The 14,794-nt window shown below is 34.0% G+C and overlaps 1 long non-coding RNA gene and 1 pseudogene across 2 annotated transcripts; both read right to left on the bottom strand.

The window, feature by feature from the left end:
• Window positions 1-117: 117 nt before the first annotated feature.
• LOC143603803 (sodium/calcium exchanger NCL-like) lies at window positions 118-6,089 on the bottom strand (annotated as a pseudogene). The gene is made up of 6 exons (XR_013148139.1): window positions 5,563-6,089; window positions 4,021-4,245; window positions 3,761-3,926; window positions 3,538-3,683; window positions 349-614; window positions 118-248 (listed from the first exon to the last, which is right to left on the bottom strand). The product of XR_013148139.1 is annotated as a sodium/calcium exchanger NCL-like (transcript).
• A 5,597-nt stretch (window positions 6,090-11,686) lies between these two features.
• LOC143603805 (uncharacterized) lies at window positions 11,687-14,159 on the bottom strand. Its single transcript, XR_013148140.1, has 3 exons — window positions 14,093-14,159; window positions 13,647-13,730; window positions 11,687-13,031 (listed from the first exon to the last, which is right to left on the bottom strand). It is a non-coding gene; the product is annotated as an uncharacterized LOC143603805 (long non-coding RNA).
• Between the last annotated feature and the right edge of the window lie 635 nt (window positions 14,160-14,794).

Genomic DNA, 14,794 nt, shown 5'->3' with positions numbered 1-14,794 from the left:
AGTGAGTAGATCCACGTTTCTTCATATATATATATATATATAAACAAGAAACATATATAAATCATCAAACTTACATTTAACAAATTCGGAATGGAAGAGATCAGATCAAGACAATAGTTACGCTTCTATCTTTTCTCTGTCGGGTTCTCCGTTTGCTTTCACTATTTCGCGTTCTTCAAGGAGTTGTCTCAAGATTCTTGGCATGATTTGCTCTATTCTAGTGAGATCTTCACGCTTCCTTTGGATTGCTACTTTCACAACATGTAATTAAAAAAGAATAAATTGCAACGTAATTTAGAGTTGGCGGGAGCACTTTTCACGCGCAATTTATAAAACAGTGTCTCATACCTGTTTCCAAATATTTTTTGAAACAGTATTGGAATCTGAAATGTTTGCTGTCATCCTTCCATTTTTTCAGCCATTTAGCGCATCCTTTTTTGAACTCTAACCAGCTGATATTGCCACTGTTATCATCATCGAAGTGGGACAAAATCTCCGCTTTGGCGTAATCCTTGGCGTGATCCTCCTCCAATTTGAATACATCTTTAATCAAACCTTCTAGCTCAACATGTGATATGCATTTGTCTTCATCTTTGTCAGCTTTTTTAAATATGCTGCATGATTGTATAGTGAGGATTAGTTCTAATAGTGGAGCTACATTGATCTTTTTTTTTATAGGAATATGTGATTTGGAGAAAACTAGAGTGGGCTAATAGATTTTTAGTATATTTAGGTAGTAGTCCGCTACCTCTAGCTAGCAGACTTTAAGATCATGTGTAGTGTAACCCTTCACATAGAGGCGTTATGCGATAAGTAGCAGACGTGTCATAAGAGGGGGCTTTATCCGAAAAATGTGGTATAAAGGCCATAACCTCCATTTCAGTCATTATACAATTATTAACTAATTTTTATAATTTAAATAAAATATCTCCCTATATAATAAAAGAGTGGGTTTTCAAGAAACCTTTCTTTTCTATAATTAACAAAGAGTTTTCAAAGTGCCACATGTCAATTCCTATTATTTTTTAATTATTTTGAATTCAAAACTCAATATCTTTCATTGTATTTTAAATTAATAAGGAGTTTTCAAAGTGACACATGACAAGTGAGTTTTCCATCAAATTCTCCTTTTATTTTTTACCAAATTTCTTCAAAGTGTCACATGACATTTCTTAATTATTTTTAATTACTTTAATTCAATTTCAAAATCAAACTTGCGATGCCTATCATATTCAGAATTTTTTTTCATCCCAATTCACATGCTCTAACCCTAGCAATCACTATCTACCTATTACACTGAAATTCATCAGTATTCAAGTCAACAAACCTTTGTAATAAAATTCACATATTCAATTGTTTCACCTTCACAGATTCAATCGGGTTAACATCCTCAATTGGATTAAATCGATTCACAGGTTCAATCGATCAATCTTCTTAATGCGATTCATTTAATCCGAAACATGTAATCTGATTCACGTAGTTGATTTATATGTAATCCGTTGTCTTTCAGTTGAAACCCTATTTCTATGATCATTATATAACACCAATTTTTTACTTAGAGATATATTACAAACAAAATAAAGGATGCCATCAGTTATCGATAAGTCTTATTTAAATAAAGACATATTATCTTTAAAAACACATATTAAAATATCCAAAAAGCAAGTTGATACAGTACAAGATTCAGTGTTTAATAGATAAACGAGTAAATGTCTTCAAATATGCAATGTTTGAATTACTTTTATTCTTAGTTGATTGTTTTAAAAGAACTATGGACTTTTTATTGTTTTTAAGGAGATGATGTGTTCTACATTTAACAATACTACCTTGCGAATATCTCTATGTAATATTACTGATGGTATATTTCTCTCTACTCTTATTTTTATTATTGATTACAAAATAGTTATTTATTTATTTAGTAAAACTATCATCTTTATTTTTTATTTTTTTATATAGGTATCACCAATGAGAATTTAGTCTCTACACAAGAAAGATTAACCACAAATTGTAAGTTTCATTTTTTTTAATTGGTCATGTTACTATTATATTATATTATATTATATTATTTTTTAAAGTTTAGCTATCTTAAAGGAAAATCGAAGGATAAGAAAAATGGTTTGTGATAACAAAAAGAAGAACCCCTCCCAAATATCTTACCAGTCTGCATATCATAATGCAACTTTATATCACTCTTATCATACAATTAATTGTACGTAATTTTAAATAACTGGCTTGGGTTCATGTTTAGTTCAACATAATTGTAAATAGTTTTATTGAAATTTAATTGAGATACATTAAAATTTTCTGATACATATGTTGCGATGACCGTAACCCAAAGTCAAGGAAATATTTAGAGAATTGTAATTTATATGTTTACTTAAAGTAGTATAATTGTTTTTATAATATGAACACATTATCTATCTTATTATGTATATATATGTTTTTTAATTTTGTTTTATTATATTTTGACAAACCCGTGTGTCACACGGGTTCTAACCTAGTAAATATTATAAATAGGTGATTGGTTGGATCGAGTTTGTGATGATATAAAAGCCTAAAAGGGAGGAGATGCTATATATGTACATAAAGATACTCTAGTTTTCCCTAAATCCCCCGTGTTAGAAAATTATAAAAAATGAATGGAAATTAATATATTAGGTTATTAATACTATAACTCTTCATATGTTAAAACTCTTGAGTAGAGTTTTCTTTATGGCACGTATTGGATTTTATTAGAGAATTAAGTCTCTAATTAAGTGAAGCTCTTTACTCACCCTTAACTCTTGTATAATATAGTAGGCTATGTGCCTCATTGGAAAGGGCTAGAAAAATGAGAAGATAGGAACTTCAAGGAGAAAATACATGCATGCATGAAGAGTTATGATGAAGAAGAAATCTTTAAAGACCCATATGTTGAGAATATATAGAGATGCGTTTCTCCATTTGATTGCTCTACCTTTTCATTCTTTTTATTTTTCCCACAAGTTCTAATACTACAATTTAACTAATGTAGCCTCGGGCGTGTGGACATCTCCGACAGTACAAACTGCTCTGGTTGTTGTACCCTGAGAGACAGACGCGTTGTCTAATGTAGAGGCGCGAAATATGTTTTAAGGGAAGCGTGTTGAACACATGTCTCAGCCTCAACCGTCAACATTAGTTTGTTCGTTTTTGTAGCAAAGGATCATACAAGAAGATACACATCAAGCTCTCGTTGAAGACTACATGAAAGATCGTTCGAGAATACGCGATTCAAGAAGCTTAGTCGATGACCAATGTGATGAAGACACAAGACGAAGCTATTACATGAAGTACCTGATGAAGGCGCATTATCTTATCTATTTTGAATATAAAAAAATGTATATTTTATTCTTTTTATTTGATTTTGTAAATGGTATTGTACTCCTATATTTCCCATTACTAACGAGAGTATCATTAGTGTTTATTTTATTTTAATAAAAAGTGAACCATGTCCTACACCCTGTTCATGTAAAATAATCGAGCCCCATCGCATATAGAAATCGGCAATTGTTAAACCTTTCGAATACTTCAAAATTAGGGTCTCCATGCTCATCAATGAATTTTGATTCGGCAAGCCTTTGGACATGATAGAAGAACCTAAGTCGCAAATTCTCTTCCTTCAAGTATGCCAAGCTTCTGTACTGAACCCATTGATCCCCAATCTACTTGCAAAACATCAAGAAATTTATTTAACATGAATTCGATAAAGAAAAATATGCATGGTGGTTGTTGTAGGTACCTGGTAACCAAAGTATATGGCCAGTGACACTAATGAAACTATGAGTGTGAATAAAATCGCATCCGAACTTTTAAAGTTGCTACTTCCACGATTGCAAACGGAATCAATGATAGAAGCATGATGCCGGCTATTTTCCTAGTCCATTCGTCGATATTAACACCATTATCTACCACACAAGTGTCAAAATATATCTATAAATCACTGATACACAAATAAGTATTTAGAACAGAAAAAATGGTTGTAGATTATAATGATCTAGCCATTGAGAATTGAAAGTTTGTCTATGGGTGGCAAGCATTTAGTTGATGAATCTTGTTGGCTTTCGTCTTCGTGTAAGGGCTCCTTTCCGTGAAACTTATCTCTGTTTAAGATTATGTGAAGTCCCCATATAAACGTGAGACTGATGAGGGTTGATCCTGCATATATGTGCACCCCGAAAGCCACTTGGTTCTGGGCGGCTGAGTTTGTAGAAAGTATACCAGCCCCTACAACAACAAATTAAAAAAAAATCATTTTGGCATTAGTTCACCGAGGTGTCGATTGCTCGGGTATAGCCTAATCTCATATGGTAAAAGTTTCTAAAGCTAATCTCATACCAAGGTCTCAGGCTAGTAAAAGAGTTGGATCATATTCTAGTATTCTAGTACGAAAATGGGAAATAACAACCAAAAGATATGCGGAAATTAAAGACATGTAGAATAGTGGCAATTTAAAAAATAACTATAAGTCAACCTTAATTATGGTCTTAATCAGTTGTCAATTTTAAGGCCGAAATTATGGTGTGTGTGTTTGTGGGGTGGGGTGGGGTGGGGGGGGGGGGGGATTTTCTAGTGTTATTTACATGTAAAAAAACGTATTAATAAACCCGATTGGTCTCCTTAAAATTTAGATTGATCAGCCCCCCTCCATAAAAGCCTCATGGCTTCGGGATTACTACTATAAGGTAGTGTTTGGTATGCATGAATGATAGGGAGAATGAAATGATTCATTGGGTAGGAATGAAAAAAATAGTGTTTGGTTGCTCAATGAAATGAAATCATCCATTACACATGGAATCCCATTCCATCAAAACCATTCCTTCCTACCCCCTTCTATTTTTTTTCATTTCATTCCTCCTTCACCCTACTTTCTCAACAACACATCACCACCTAACAACAACAACTACCACTACCATCTCCATCACTGACACCTTACCGCAACCATCACCGCCTCCGCTACCACCAGCGCAACCAACGCTACCGCCGTCGCCACCGTCGTCGTTGTAACCATCGAAAACATTGTCACCGCCTCCGCCTGACCATCACCGCCACCCTACCATTGCCATCACTACCAATGCTACCACCGCTTGACCACCACCACCCCCACCACCACCGTCGCCACTGCCACTACCATTTTCATCGCCAGAGCTAACACCACCACCGTCGCCATTGCGGGTTTTTTTTTGGTGAAAAAAATTATTTTGATAAAAGAGTATTTTTATTATTTCAATTTCAATTATAAAATTTTTTAGGATACCAAACAACATAAAGTAGTAATTCATTTCATTCTTATAGGTTAACCAAACAATATAAAGGAATGGAATGATCCATTTCATTCCCTTGTCCATTCCATTCCTTCTTCCATTCCATTTCCCCTTCATTCCATTACCTATAATCAAACATATAGTAAAAGTATAAATGGTCAAAAGGGCATTTGCGACCATTTGGAAGATCACAAATGATTATTTTTGTACTAGGTGTATTATGTATATCTACAAACATGAAATTAACAACAATAATATATGAAGATAGTGAGAAGTTTACCAATAACTATGACTATTCTTGGCAAAGCCATTAGTACCCTTACCCTGAAAACACTTGCACCAAACTTCTTATCTCCGAGTAATATAAACAAAGCCTGGCTTCCATCATGTATCCATTGTTCCCCCTTGATCATCAAATACGTATACATAACCATCAGGAACTCCCCTTCGGCCATCATGTCCGCACATGGCAAGAAACCATAGATGCTATGACAACTCTTCTCGCCATACACCACCGTTGTAATATAGTTACTAGTATTCCCGTTATTCACGTCGTGAATCCCGTCTGAGATCGTTAACGACGCTGAATATGGTTCGAGTTCTAACCACCTGCCTTTCACCGTGCCAACGATTGTTAGCATGATGAAAGTCAAGCGGAGACATGTCATTTTCGACATGTTACAATGAAAAGTGGTTATCTGGATCTAAAGGAGTAGATGTTGTGTTCTTGCTAGATTCACCTGAAGAGGTTATATATAAGAGGCCTAAGAACATGTTGTATAATTTAATGAGCTTAAGGTCGTTGTTAAATTAATTAATATTAGTTAATCCATGCAACATCTAACTAATATATTAAAGCAATACATGTTTCACATGGCTTTCAAATATGTCATCTATATAGGATGCCAACTAATCAATTTCCATTTATACATATTTCACCTAATTAAATAATTTTTTAATTATCATTCATTCAATTTAATTATTTTTTATGTTAAATGATATAATAATTAATGCATTAATTACTATTTAATATTTATTAATGCATTATAATTGTTTTAGAATATGCTTGATTTCACTCATAACTTGTATCAAATATGTAATTTTTTTTTTTACATTATATCATTTTTCAGCCCACGTAATACACGGGTTGTTAACCTAATGATATATAAAAAAGAAGGGGAAGTACTTAAATATGTTCTAAAGTACCCTCATGTTAGTATACGTTGCAAAGAGAAGCCTTTATATTTGGATTAAAATAGAAAATAACCCTTTATATGATAGGAATTTATATTCTCCGTTAGTTTCTCCCAAAGAACGTTCCTGTTTAGGAGGTTAAGTTGACATTAAGCTACATTAATCTGAATACATTATGAAATTGTTCTTACATGCATTATTTCTTGAAATCCGTTTACATATATATGTTTATATAGTAACATGATCACATTAACTACATAGTAAATGTTTACTATTGTTGAAATATAGTCATTAAGTCACTTGTATAGTCGGTAGGAAATGATCTATCAATGGGAAGGTAGAGAAGTAGGAATCGGCGCCTAAGTCCGATGCTGAAGTTTGCTATCGATAGGGAATAAAGCTCGGTAGCTTGTGTTTACTACTGAGAGGGTTAGAATAAGAGCTTCAGTGACTTATTTCTCTACCGAAGTATAATAGGAAGATTCTCGCATGTTTATGTTTGTTGTAATCGTTTAGTTACTTGACATAGGTACATAAACGATGAAGGGAAAGTTGTAAAGAGAGTTCGACGGTGTCGACAAAGTTTGATTTGGAAAAAAGTTCGATGGTAAAACGTCTTTGGATTATGGAGGGTGAAAATGAAGGCACTACTCGTGTAATGGGCATTGGTGGATGATTGATAACGCGAGAGTTCTTCACCATGCACAAGAAAGTAGTAATTTGTAATTACCTAGTTTTATTTAAACTAAAAAATAGTGGTTTCTGTAATTACCTTAGAGTTTAGGGGCACTTTTATAAATTTTAGAAAGATTGAGATTTTTGTGCGAATATGAACTGATCTGTCCATTTTAATATTAAACTATATTATGAAAAATATTATAGCGTAGTCATGGTGGAGAAAGGGCGTAATTACAAGGACGCAATAATAATAACGCAATTTTCCCATTTCCTTACGTCACATGAATGTATAATACCTTTTATTAATTATGTAATTCATTAATCATTAGTATGATAGTACTGTAGATAATAAAAAATAATTGAAGTTTATGATAAACTAATATCACTTGATAGTTGTTAACACACACAGAAGAAAAAAAAAGTTCAGCTCATCTCTCTATCTCTCTCTCCCTCTCTAAACCTGAAACTTTTGTTGATTGTTTAACCAATAATATCTTTTACGTAGCTTCTTTGGTGTATTTATGTCCTTTTTACCGTAAAGTCAGGAGTATTTATGTCCTTTTATCTATTTGGATGAAAGTGACAAGGACGAAAAAAAAAAAAAAACCTTTTGATAAACCCTTAAACCAACACCCACCATAGCCTTCATTTTCGGTCGCCTCCTCGATCTATTGCATTTCCGATTGTCTTCCCTAACTAAAAATAAAAAAATATATCTAGTTACAATATGAGAGTTCATATTGTAATTTATGAGATATAATCTACATACGCACATATGTAAACAAAGTAGCTTCAAGATACAAGCATTACATGACTACGTATATGCAAACATACGACAACATACATGTAAATACTATAGTTACGTATACGTGAACACACATGAGCTATATACATATATGTAAACATACATGTCAATATACTATATGTAAACGCATACTCAATTTCTTTTATGATTCCCCATACATGTATATTTCCATTGGTTATTTTCTTATTGATTCATCCAAAAAAACCACAAGAAAATAGCACAGGTGTTATTTATCAAGACGGGCGAGAATGCGAGATATAGGAAAGATGACATGTAACTTACATGATGCAAGGTGTGGTTGATCAAATAAGTTAAGAGTTTCATAGATCATATGTAACAGCCCATCAATCCCATATTCCTAATTCCTATAGAGGTTGAGAGACCCGACCCAAGGGTGGGGTGAGGAAGGAAACGACCCAAGGCCCAGTCATCCCAAGGGCCCAAAACATTTTCTAAAAAGTTATATATTTTATATATTTATATATATAATTCCAGTTTAGATAAATAAGACAATTGGATCTAAATGGTGGAGTTGGATTGTGGTTTGTGGGAGTTTGGTGGGTGTGTGTGTTACTTCATTTTATTTTTCTATATGCACAAGTTCAACTCTTCTCCCTTGTCATTTTTTACAATCTTTTTTTAACAAAATGATTACATGTACAAAAAAAGTCCTCATTTAAATCCGAAACTAGTTTTTCATTTTTAACCCCAAACACGCACTAGATATTCCGATAGGTGACTGCAAAAACAAAGAAACCGATACAAAATTGAAATTTGAAACCCTCTGGCTTTATATACTAAATAAAATTGTTAGAAATACAAATTTTATAGAAATAAGGTTGTAAAAAATTCAAAGCGGCCATATAATAATGAACTTAGCTCTCTTACTAGTTAGAGAAAATCTATATTCGTATAGACCAAGTTATTAAATTCATATCTTAGTTGTTTTTTTATTGTTGATTGCTTATTTAGTTATATGCGATTTGTCTTTTGTGACCACGTTGACCCTTTAGCCCATTTAAATCATAATTTTACCACGACTATTAGCACATTTATTGCTATCGAGAACGATATTTTAGAATATGGATTACAAAAAAGTTAATCGAGGCCTTTGCTTTCAATAATGTTGGGAGATGTTCATGTTTTGTTTAAGTAATTAAATTAAATATTTTTCTACAATATTATTTCATTTGTTGTTATCACAATTATATAAATTATATATGAATTTTTGAGTTTATATATAACCAGACCATTTTTTTTAACTCGCCCCAGGTCCCAGACTTTTTAGGGATTCTCATGAACGGCCTGGACATTGACGCAGAGTAGAGAGAGATTACAACGTCCTTGGACATAGATTGTTTGTGGGAGGTGGAGGACATTTATGTGAGAGGAGAAGATGAAGAAAAACATCGTAGGGAAAGAATGCATGACTAAGTAACGTTTGACAAACACACACCTCCTAAAACCTACTGCTAAATTCCACATAACGTCCACTTCGTATGTCTTTAATCCGCAACACCTTGTTAGGGATAAACTCATGATAGCACTAGGTGAAGAAGCCCCTGTCTTTTAGGTTTTTGATAAAAAACAAAGACATGGTTGTTAAAAAAGATCGTGGCTCGCGACTTGCTCGAATCTAATTTAAGTGGGAGTGTGTGTGAGAGAGAGAGAAAGAGGTATACGATGTGTGTGTATATTGAGTTATTTATTAAAATATTTTTAATTTAGTATGTGAAATGACTAATTTACCCTAACTAATTTAGCGAGAACTGTGCTAGGGCCAAAAGACAAACCTTATTGGATTTATAAACTTAAAGGACAAAACATGTCAATTCTGAAGATTTTTTTTTAAACGACCAACTAAGTAACACCGGATACTCCGTACGCGGTCCCCATTGGCTAAAGGTAGCCCGAGCCGGCCACGAGTCCGGACGGACGGAGCCCCGAGCGGTCCACCTATTGAGGGATTCCCCAGATAAAACTCGACCCTCACGTCCACCAAACAGCACGACAACGAGGAGCTGGTAAAACCGGGTGAGATCAGGACTTGAACCCTGGCAAGTCAGGGTCATCCCTCATATCTTCCATATAAATTGGTGATAGTGAGGTTTGAACCCCCAACCTCTCACTAGTAAAGTGAATGCTTTACCATTGAGTCACATCCAATTTATTGTCAATTTTAAAGATAAACTACAATAAGTAAAATTATGTACAAACATAAAGCACAATCTCTTTTATAATTAATTAAAGATAATTTATATAATCTATGTCATAAACATTGGGGGGGGGGGGCAAAATTTAGGTTTTCTTCTTCTGCAGGCGGGAAATCGATTAATCCTAATTTGAGCAAATTTTGCAATTTCAATATTCAATATTGTTATAAAACAAGAAAATTTTGATTTATTCCAAACTGAAAGCTTGATACACAAGATTAAAAGATAAGAAGAACTCTTATGGGTTTGAAACCCTAAACAAGACAATAGATAATCTGTTGAAGAAAGAAGATTCTTGCTATTCTGTTGTGTCTCTATGATGAAGAGGAGCACTCCATTTATATGAAGGCAGTAAAGTATTCGTCCATAATTAGAGCCGGAGATTGTGGAAGTCTATTGCAGGGAACGCTCCTTTCCAAACTAGAGAGATGCCTCTTGCAATATTGGCAGTGAAGATACAGCAAGGAAGCCCAAAAACATAAGTTGGAAGTCAGCCCATATGCAAAATAAATAAGAGAAAAACCCATTAATTAAATGAGGATTATAAATTGAAAAAATAAATACTTAGATTTTAACACCGCCCCTCAATTTGATAATCCGAACATGTCATACATAGATAATTTATTAGTCAAAAAATCATGTTGAGTTGCCAACAAACCTTTGGTGAGCACGTCTGCCACTTGTTCATTGGAGTCGATAGGCATAGCCTTGAGAAGCCCAGCGGAGATTTTTTGACGGAGAAAGAACAAATCTATCTCAAAGTGTTTAGTTCTATCATGAAAAACTGGATTTACAGCTATAGAGATAGCAGCATTGTTGTCACAGAATAGCGAAATGGGAGGAGTAACTTGAATATGGAGCTCCTTCAAGACATTAGTCAGCCACATAATTTCACTTGCGGTAGCGCACATGGACCTGTATTCAGCCTCAGCCGAGGACCTGGATATGATCTCTTGCTTCTTACTTTTCCAAGAAATGAGTGACTAACCTAAAAAAATGCAATAACCAGTAACCGACCTTCTAGTTTCAAGACATTTACCCCAGTCAGAATCAGGATAGGCTCGTATATTTAGACCAAAGCCTTTGCTAAGTAGAATACCTTTTCCCGGGGCCTTTTTTAAATACCGAAGTAAGCGAATGGCAATTCGTAAGTGAGAATTGGTGGGTTTGTGCATAAATTGACTAAGGAATTGCACAGCATAACATATATCTGGTCATGTGTGAGATAAATAGATTAGTTTTCCGACCAATTTTTGAAAACTTGTAATGTTCGTTAAGATGGTTTCATCTTGTTTACAAAAATTCATTATAGAATGATATTGTTCAATGGGTGTATTGACAGGTTTACACCCACTAAGACCAAATTCAGCAAGAAGATCAATACAATACTTTCTTTGAGACAAACAGATACCTTTTTCAGACCTTAGAACTCCTATTCCAAGAAAATATTTTAGTAATCCAAGATCTTTGATTAAAAAGGTTAAGTTTAGCATTTGCTTTACTTCGTTTATTTCAGTTGGGTCATTACCAGTTATTACAATGTCGTCCACGTACACAAGTAAAATCACAATTGAGGATTTATCACTTTTAAAAAAGAGTGAGTAATCACACATGCTTTGGACAAAACCCCATTTGGTTAAAGTGCCAACAAGTTTCTCATTCCACATTCTAGGAGCCTGCTTTAGACCATATAGAGATTTGTTTAATTTACAGACTTTGGTTTCATGTGGAGAGAAATAACCTTCTGGCAACCGCATATAGACTTCCTCATTTAAATTTCCATATAGAAAAGCATTGTTAATGTCAAGTTGAAAGAGAGGCCAATTTTTTTCAACAGCAAGGCTAAGCACACACCTAACGGTAACCATTTTAACAACAGGAGAGAATGTTTCATCAAAATCTACTCCTTCTTTTTTACTATATCCTTTGGCAACAAGTCTAGCCTTAAATCTTTCAATTTCACCTGTAGACTTATATTTGATTTTGTAGACCCATTTACAGCCTATTGGTTTTCTACCTTCATGTAGATCAACAAGGGTCCATGTGTTATTTCTATGTAAAGCCTCCATCTCTTCATTCATGGCATTCACCCACTCAACATCATTTTTGGCTTGAAAAAAATGTTTTGGTTCAACCGATTTGTTTAGGCAAGAAGCAAAGCATTTACTTTCAAAGGATAAGTTTGAGTAATTTACTACTTTTTCCATTCCATATTTTACTTTTCCTTCTATGATAAAATCATCTAGTTTTCTTGGTATAGAAGAATTTCTAGTAGATCTTCCAACCGAAACACTAGGAATATTAGATCCCTCAGGAGAGTCTGTGCTATCATCAGTAGTTCTAGAACCGCTAGCCTCACTCATACCTTTAGTCGACCCATGAGGCTGCTGTGGATAAGCCTCGCCATCAGGGTTTTGAGACTGGGCACAAGGTTGCTGGTCAGTACTAACTACTTCACTAGGATCCCTCTCCTCATCATCGGGTATTTCACTCTTAGAGTTGTTTGGCTAATCGGAATCAAATAAATCAAAAAAGTTTAAGGAATTTACCAAAGGGTCAACATTTGTAGAGTCATCATTTAAAAGTTTATTATCTTTAAAAGGAAATATGGTTTCATAGAATTTTACATCTCTCGAAAAAATTATTTTCTTTTGATCAAGACTCCAAAGTTTGTATCCCTTTTTAAAAGGAGAATACCCTAAGAAAACACATTTCTCTGCATGATTCCCAAATTTATCAGTGTTATTTAAAATGGTGCTAAAACAAAGGCAGCCAAACGTTCTAAGGTGATTTAGAGAGGGTTGAAAACCAAACATGAGTTCATACGGTGATTTGCCATTAAGAATTGAAGAGGGAGTCCTGCTAATTAAATAAGCAGCGGTAAGCGCACATTCAGACTAGAAACGAAGAGGGATACCCCCTTGAAATAAAAGAGTTCTTGCAATGTTTAACAAATGCCTATGTTTTCTTTCAACAATTTCATTCTGTTGTGGAGTATGTGTGCATGTGGTTTGATGAATAATACCATTATTTCTTATAAAATTAGACATGTGGCTGTTAACAAATTTCGAGCCATTATGGCTTCTAAAAAGTTTTATAGTGGTATTAAATTGAGTTTTTATAAGATTAAAAAAGCTTTGAATGTTGTAAAAGACCTCGTCTTTATTTTTTAACAGGTAAATCCACACACACCTTGAAAAATCATCCACAACAGTCAGAAAAAACCGACATCTATCATTACTTTTCACTTTATATGGACCCTAAACATCTAAGTGAACCAGCTCCCCCACATTTATGATCACTTAGAGGGAAGGGTTCTCTGTGTTGTTTGGCCTTGTGACAAATATCACAAGGAAGGATTTCGTCTAATGTTTTGATTTTTAATTCATTTTTTAAAACATTTAGAACATGATGAGAAGGGTGTCCTAACCTAGAGTGCCATAAATTTAAGACATCATGACTATTAAAGCACACCTTAACAGGTTGAGAAGCATCACCACAGAAATATAACCCATCAAATTGACTACCAGTCACTAGAATTTTCATTGTGCGCAAATCCTGAAGATAACAAGTATGTTCATCAAATGAGACACGCAATTTATTCTCACTAGCAAGCCTATAGACAGACATTAAATTCACATAGTATTCAGGAATAACAAAAACATCTGATAAAATGACCTTTTCAGTTAATTTTAAACGTCCAATTTTTGTAACTTTAGCACTTGTACCATTTGGATGTTTAACAAAGATATTAAAATCAGATACATCAATAAGATCTATTAGACCTTTCTCAGAATTAACCATGTGTTGGTTTGCCCCAGAATCAACAACCCACCCAGAGGAAATATTAGACGGGCAACACGCAAATCCAAAAACATATTTATTGAAAACATTAGAATTAAAAAAACCAATGGAGTTACTTCCAAAGTTTTTATGTTGAGGACCTTCGTTATTCTTATCTTTTAGCAGCCCCAAAAGTTGAGTTATCTGTTCGGATGTGAGAGCAGGGGTAGAGGAAGAACTAGCAGGCATATCAGGTAAGGATTTATTTGACATAGAGTGATTAACATGATTACCTTGATTATTTCCTTGCCCAAACTTAGGTTTATACCCCTGAGGATACTTGACAAGTTCATAACACCTATCTACAGTGTGGCCTAGTTTGTGACAATGGGTGCATTTAAGGTTTGGATTAGGCCCTTTGTTAAACTTCTTTTTATTATCGGTAAAATTATTAAATTTTGACACAAAACTAACATTTACCCCTTTGGTGGGGTTATTGCATGTTCTATGTGATTCTTCTCTAGAAATGATTGAAAAGACAGTTTGATCGTGGGAAGCGAATCACGCGTTAAAAGACCAGTTCTAACGGGTTGATAAATGTCATCAAGACCCATTAAAAATTGCATTAATTTTATTAATTGAGTAAAGTCATTGAATTCTTTTGAGGCCTTATACGTACATGATGGTAATTGCACCATAGCATCAAACTGCTTCCACATTGTATTTAGTTTGTGATAGTAATCGGAAACAGAAGTACCATTTTGAGCCATAGAATTAATTTTTTCATATAAGCTAAACACCACAGACCCGTCAACTTTATCATACGTTTCCTTTAAATC

Source organism: Bidens hawaiensis, unplaced genomic scaffold (genome assembly GCF_021521415.1).
Source record: "Bidens hawaiensis isolate Kalapana, Puna unplaced genomic scaffold, B.hawaiensis_p1.1 tig00062786_1, whole genome shotgun sequence".
NCBI lineage: Eukaryota > Viridiplantae > Streptophyta > Magnoliopsida > Asterales > Asteraceae > Bidens > Bidens hawaiensis.
The sequence above is the reverse complement of the archived record's forward strand: the minus strand, read 5'-3'. Positions and strand labels throughout refer to the sequence as shown.